A 7,386-nucleotide genomic window follows, 5' to 3' on the forward strand; every position below is an offset into this window, starting at 1 on the left:
CTGTGTAGGTACACAGGTGTATACCTCAGTGCTGTGTCCAATGCTGTTCTGGGTCCTCAGTGTCTGTGTTGCTGAGGTAAGTGCTCCACCCCATACCCCAGTAATAAATTAGTGGCCTGAAACTAATGGTTATGGCCAAGCTTGAAAGAGTACTGAAGTAGAGTATCAATGCACAGAGAAGGGTGAATGGACTCAGCATTCATCTCCAGGGCTCTTTGTACAGTGGCAATAGTTGAGATCACTTGAACAGCTTGCTGCTGTGAGTGACTGAAGGACTCTGGCAAGATGAAGGTTCTGCTGAGACCTTCAACAAACAGGAAAATTTCACTAAGGAGAAGTTACTGGGGCCCTAACTCAGCATCTGTTGGGAGAGCTCTTACCAGCAAAGGAAACAGTACAGCATGCTGTGAAAGTCATGGGTCCTGTAGAGAACCCAAGGACTAGAATGCTTTGTGGTGACCAGCAGGGGATGGGGAAGGAAGAGAGGGATTTGCCTGTATGACTGACTTTTGGGGAATCATCCCAGTGGGATACAGCCTCCTGTAGGACCCTGTAGCTTTGTTGTTCTTTTGTCTGTTTCCAGCTCTTTTCCCTAGGGATCTTTGCAGCAGCATGTGGGTTCTACAGCCAAGATAAAACTCTTTGAAGCTGTGCCAACTCTGGGAAGAACTCCAGTACATGAAATCTATCCTAGAGTAGAAATGTGCAGTTTCTTCAAGAGATGGAGGAAGGCAGCATAAAACAAGATCAAGATCAAGCCCTTAAGAGCTCTCTAAGACTGTGGGATTTTGGCTCTTCCTCTCTCACCCCTGGGCTATGTAGGATTGAAGACAAGGCTCTCTTACTAGCACTAGGCTGTAGTTTCTGGTCCCTGGTAAACACTGCTGCCAGCAACCCTCCTAGGGACAGAAAGCAGAAGCTCACTTTTAACAAAAATTCGGGGCTTCCAAATACAGCATCCAGTTTGGGACAGGCTATTTCAACCCTAGGCCAATGAGGGAGAGTTTAAAGCCTTCCGACAAGCAGCTTAGTGTTTTTCAGCCATATGTCCTTGTGAAGTAGTGTGATTGTGTGTATGAAGTAAAAACAAAGGCTTGACATACTTAGCATAGCCTTAGCTGTCTAGAAGATGTAGGATCTCTAGCAAGGGATCACCACAATTTGCAGAAAAAGCCTTGTTTGGAAAAAAGTCAGCCATATTTTTTTATATATTTGCAAGCCACCATATGGTGCTGAAGGCCAAGATGAGTTCATGAATTTCCTGCTACAGCTCTGTAGTCATTTTATTTGCGCTTACCTTCTGTTTGACACCTTCAGTATTGCCTGTATTGATGTGATAGTTGATGGACTGCTGGGAGACATAGTTCTGACGCACTGACACAAAGCTCTCTGTGACAGTACAGTGTCTGTAGTGTGCTCACTCTTCCTTAAGAAGACTCAGGAGTAACCAACGTCCCTACACCGCTGCACAAAGCCAAGGAAATCACCTGAAGGGTGTTCACACTATCACAGCAGCCTGTGATCATGCTGTGTCCTTCATTAACAACTTCCAGCCAGCAGATACCATTCTTGCGTAACAGGCAGCAAAAGGAGGCAAATCTGACCTTTGGTCAAAGCCCTGTAAGTTTATGAAGGCCAGGCTGTGGCAGTGCTTATGACAGCTGTTTTGTTTCAACTTACCTCTCATTTCTAATTCCACAATAAAATGTAATCCAAACTTTTAAGCAGTATCACTCCTCCTGTACTGCTTCTGTAGGTTACACTGGGCTCACAGCAATATCTGAAGATAAAGGAATATTCAGATACCAAGCTGTGAGGGCTCTATTCTTACTCCATGCTATCTAGTACTCTTAAAGGTATAGAAGTAGTCCCATGTTTGCCTGTAGCCAGCTGTTTGGAGACTGACTGCACTGTGCATACAGCAGCAGGTCCTGAAGCAGAGCTCGGGAGGTGGTTAGGATGAATAACCGCCGCACTGTGCTCGTGGTGCTCATTTTTCTTAGGAATGCTGTAGACTGAACCATAAATGATCCTTTGGTCACAGCATGCAGCAACAACTACCCATTCATGTTTGCCTTGTCCTAATTCCACATTTGGTGTGGCTAAATTAGCATCTTAGTTCAAATCAGGAGTATGAAACTCCCGATTGTCCCCACCGACTGTGCAATGGTTCATGGCACTGGGCACACACAGTGGGCAAAGGAGATTGCTTTTGGCTGAAGCTAACCTAGATGATCCATTGCAGGTGGCTCACAGACTATAAAGCTGGACTAATGGTGGTCTGAAATAAACCCTCATGAAACCTGTGAGGTGTGAACATCAGGTCCTCACTGGTAACTATCTGACTCTACAGCTCTGCTCCTCCTGGGCTGGTTTACTTGCCAGTGTAGAAAAACAAAACATTTCTATATAGCCTTGATGAAACCCTCTGATCTGTTCTTAGCCCCTCCTGAGAGCTAGTCCAGTGTCTTAATTTCTTAATAAGAATACAAAGTGAAAGAGCAGCACGTCATCAGTAACAAACCAAGTGAACTGAACAAGAATCATTCTCCATCCTCAATCGTTCTCCCAGAACTGAGCAAGGATTTTACTGTTGCCCCATTGTCAATAGCATTATGCTGTTCAAAAGACATTGTCACAGCCAGGACAAAGCTAGGTGACTTGCTATACATTCATACAAGTAATGGCCACAGCTTAGCTGCACTGCTCAGCTTCCAGGGCTTAACACTCCTCAGAGGCACTACTCACCTGGGAGAGGCTGTGCAGCTTTGCTTTTGTGGCTTCTACAGATGAGCCTGGCCCACAGGCTGTGGCAGCCAGCAAAGGTGTGCAGTGCAGGAGGTGAAGTTCCTCACCCATATCAGCACATAGCTCAGGCAGCTGTCATGCCATAGGGAACTGGAGTAAGCTCTGAGGGAAATACCTGTCTGCTGACATTGCACTGTTTATACATTTCATCACAGAACCTTGGAGAATTAAAGCAAAGCTGTGAAATACAAACCAATTTATTTGTACTCGTTGTCTTTAATTAAAGATCTCCTGAAATATAATCTGTCCTTATGTAGCCAAACACAACAGCTACTCCACTGCCCTACTGTGTATGTATCAGAGGAGAATGGTAAGGGCACTTGATCTGAACAAACCCCCCTATCATCTCTTTATAGGCTAGAAATCCACCCACTCACCTTCCATCTTGCTACCTCTACAAACAGATCCCAAGATATAAGGTGATAAAACACCAGGATTAAGCAATTGCAAAGGCCTGAAATTCTCTGAAGCTAAATGGTTTACAGATATAACCTTGAAGTCTTCATCCACATGCTTCCAAGCACGTCTTATATTAACCAGTATTACCACAATATGAGAAGATCTAAGTGACAAAATGGATGTTTTGTCTCCAGATACATTTGAGTCACTCTGTTGAATCTGTACGTGATCCTGGGTACTGGAACACCTTACTATCAGCAGATGGCCCCAGATGGCTTAGGGCTCCCTGTGCTAAGCACTGTGCATGCAAAGCATGCATTTAAGAAAAGGAAGCAATTTTCCCACACAAATTATTACTGCAGCATGGAATACATTGCTTAGCACCTTCTGGAGATCAGACAGATGAGTGGTTCCAAAAGGGGACTGTGTGAGTTCAGAGGGTTAGTAAAACACAGTGGTCTAGATGCAGCCTATAGCACAGGGCTTAAGCCACTCCTTGACAGAAGCTGTGGACAAGCAAGTCTGTGTCATTGCTTATACTACTTCCCCCAAACATTGCTACAGGCCTCTCTCAGTAGGAATACAGATGGCTTGACTGGATGGCCATTTGGATATTCCTGTCTTCTTTGAATGCACATCCCTGATAAAGGACATGGCACTGTAGTTCAGACCAGAAAGCATTCTGACTGCATCAGTCATGGCCTTTTTGGCTGTGTCCTGCAGTAGAGGAAGGGCTATTAAACCTCTCCTAGTTGCACCCACCTGTGGCAGGCAGTGACATCGTGCCCTGCCATTCCCTGGTACTGCCATCCATGCTGCAGGCTGTCAGCATAAGGGACCTCTTATTCCCTTTGCATGATCAGACAAGCCGTGTTTCAAGCTGGCTTACATCAGAAAGATACCATGCTGGCCCTGAGAGTTGGGTCTTGGGCCTGGGTCTCCCAATGGCTATCATTTATTTTCTGTGCAGCTGCTGCACAAGGATATTCTCAAACTAAGGAAAATCCTTACAGGATGAGATCTTAAAACACATGACAGAAAGGTGAGGAAAAGGGCTAAGAGAAGCACAGTGAATTATGTGGTGATTTATGGTTATCTCTGTACACTGTACACTTCATAAAATTATAAATTCTTAATATCCTGGGTAGATAACCAGATTTTAGTATCTCAGCTCTATATTGTAGTCACAGTCACATGTTGTCTCTACCACATAAATGTAATTTAACCCATTAAGAGTAAATACACAGATGTGGGGGAAAGAGCTTCTGTGTTTTTGACATCACAGTATCTACTCTCAGAACGCAATTACTATTACATCTGTTTAGTGATCACAAGGATGTATTCTCAGAGGCCTGTATCAGGTCACAGTCCATGTGCAGTACCTTTCCCAACCTTATTCTCTCCAGTGTCAGGTTGCTTAAAGCAACAGATTGCACTAATTTTGTCTGAAGATGATTTAAATAACCAGACGTGTTATGAGGCAGCAGCAGTGAAATACTCCTCAAGTTGGTGGTTCTCTTTTCTATACTCTGGCACTGGTATTTAGGAGATGGAGAAGAGCAGAGTGCAGTTTCTGAAGGACTCAGCAGCCCCAGGTAGGGCAGTGCAAGAACACCTGGTCCTTCTAGGTCCCTACTGGCTCTCAGCAACTTGCATTCAGCTAGTGAGAAGTTAAAGGCTTCCTTCTGCCTTCGGCACACAAGCACCAACAGAAGAGACAATTGTCTGTCCTTAGCACAGCCAGGGGCAAGAAATGAACAAAGACAGGATTAAATTCATAGGACAGCAGTAACAAATGTTCCTCATAAACAACCACAATTAGGTCTTTGCAGGCTAATTATAGGGTTTCAGAATAAGAAAGTGCAAAGCCAATGTCCAAGGGTAAAAATAAGTAAGTAAATAAGGATTTTCTGTGACGCTCCAGCTGGACAGCAATGCCACCTGCCGGCAGATTTCCCAGCACGGATTAACAGGGAACAGACAGCAGCTTTCTAACCAGGCATCTCCGGACAGATTCCTCACTCACACTACTGTTCTTTCACACCACTGTCACCCAGAGAGCAGCTCACAAACAGAGAGCAAAATGCACACAACTGATGTTAGCCTCGGTGTTTAGTGCCTTACTGGCGGTATTAGCCTCGGTGTTTAGTGCCTTACTGGAAGACAGCACCAGTGGCCAGCATGCTGGTATTGAAACAACTGCCAGCTTAAACATTGTGCCTCCGTGATCCAGGTACACTTCTCAGGCTGGATATTGATGATGTTCTTCATGCTGCTTGAAAGGGCTCAAAACAGGCTTTCTTAGACCCCTCAGCACCATGTTCTGCTCTTCCCTCAGACAACACTAGATGTGTCATACTCCTTGTGAATCACAATTTAAGACTGAAATTGAACAGGCAGGGGAAAAAATACCTCTTGTTAACAGCCAAATAAATCATGATCTCTGGACTAGACAGTAATTTTGATGATTAATTTTGTCCAGAGACGGAACGAGGTGGCTGGGTGCTTGCCAATAATATTAAGAAGCATTTCCTCAAAAGGTCATCATCCTACAGCTTCAAATATAACCAAGTAGTAGACTTGGGTGTGCCCAGGACCTCATTCCTGCAGGCAAACACACTACCATGTAAAATCCAGCCATTTCATTGAGTCCCCACATGACATTGGAGCTTCCAACCTTGAGAGCTGAACAAGAACTTTGGAAACTTGTTTCTAAATAGGCACAGCAGAGGCCATGAGGAAGGAGTATGTTTAACACATCAAAGGACATCAGAGCTCCAGCCAGTGATCAAGGCCCACACCCAGACCTCACCAGGGCAGGTCACTTCAGCCTCTCTGACCTCTGCTCTACCCTTGCCCATAGAGCTCACTCAGTTTTTCACACTGCAAAGATTGACTGGAAAGCTCATATACTCCTGCAGCATGAAACACCCAAGTACATCAAAACAGCACAACTTGCCTAAGCTTAACCATACAAAACACTGAACAGTTACCAAAATGACAGGCCCTGCTCTGCTCTGCAGAATGATACACCTTAGCTCAATGGAGCCAGGTACTTCCAAGACAAAGTGGCGTTTATATGTATTTCCACATCTCTTTTACATTTTTGCATGGGCAAGAGTGAAGTTCAAGGAAATTGTAACAGAAACAAAAAACAAAGAGCTGCATTGCCTACAAGAACTGGCTTAATCAGTTAATTGCTTGCATCAACCATTCTTTCATGCTTGGGTTTTTGCCTGTTTTCCTTGCACAAGAGAAGAAATGTGCATAACTGTGTTCCATCACCTTCCAGTAACTTTTGTGACTACCACCAGTAGTATCAACTGTGGAAAGATCTTTAAAAACACCTGGTTTCTTTCTTGCCTCATGACAAGGACAGACCCAGGAGGTCTGAATGAGCACCCTCCACCATCCAACTGATGAAAACCACCCGGTTAGTTTACAGGTTTTAGTTTGCCTAACTAGAGCACACAAGTGGGAGGCAGGAGTAGTGTGGGAGCAAGGGCTACAAGCTCAACAGGCACAAATCACGAGCGACCAAGACTTGCTGATACTGCTGCTTGTGGCACAACTGGGCCACATGGCCATGGGATAGAATACTTAGAAAGAACAGTGCCAAGGAAGATGGGCATGGTGGCAGCAGCTCAGAGAATGCATCCTTCCCCTCCTTGCCACCACAGTGACTTCTGTTTCTGGAATTTCTGTTGGTAAAAAAATTCAGTTGAGTCTGCATTTGCAGAATGGAAAATGGTGAAGGGACATAGAAAGTAAGTGTGATAGGGAAGATTATGCCACCGCACACACACACACACACAGTGTAGGTTTCACATCTGAAAGACTTCTATTATTCAGCATTTTAGGAAGAATCTCAACTTGTTCAGTCGGGTAAACTTCTACAGCCCCTTCCTTATCACTTGACCTCTGCCTCATGTCATGACTTCTGAGAGCAGAAGTCTCCCTCCATCCCTACCTCATAACTTTTCCATTTCCCTATAGTTTCAGCCTTCATCTTCGCCCATGACATGCACTTTTTTGAGACCTGGTAGCCAGGCTATCAGCCATTTGCCTGTCAGGTTGACATCCCCCACTGCTTCACAGTTCCCTCATGCAAATTGCTTGTCCTGATTGTCACCACATTCTCACTGTTGTAACCTTCACATCTGGTTCAGTCTGCGGTTC

Source organism: Acanthisitta chloris, unplaced genomic scaffold (genome assembly GCF_000695815.1).
Source record: "Acanthisitta chloris isolate BGI_N310 unplaced genomic scaffold, ASM69581v1 scaffold4975, whole genome shotgun sequence".
Classification (NCBI taxonomy): Eukaryota; Metazoa; Chordata; class Aves; order Passeriformes; family Acanthisittidae; genus Acanthisitta; species Acanthisitta chloris.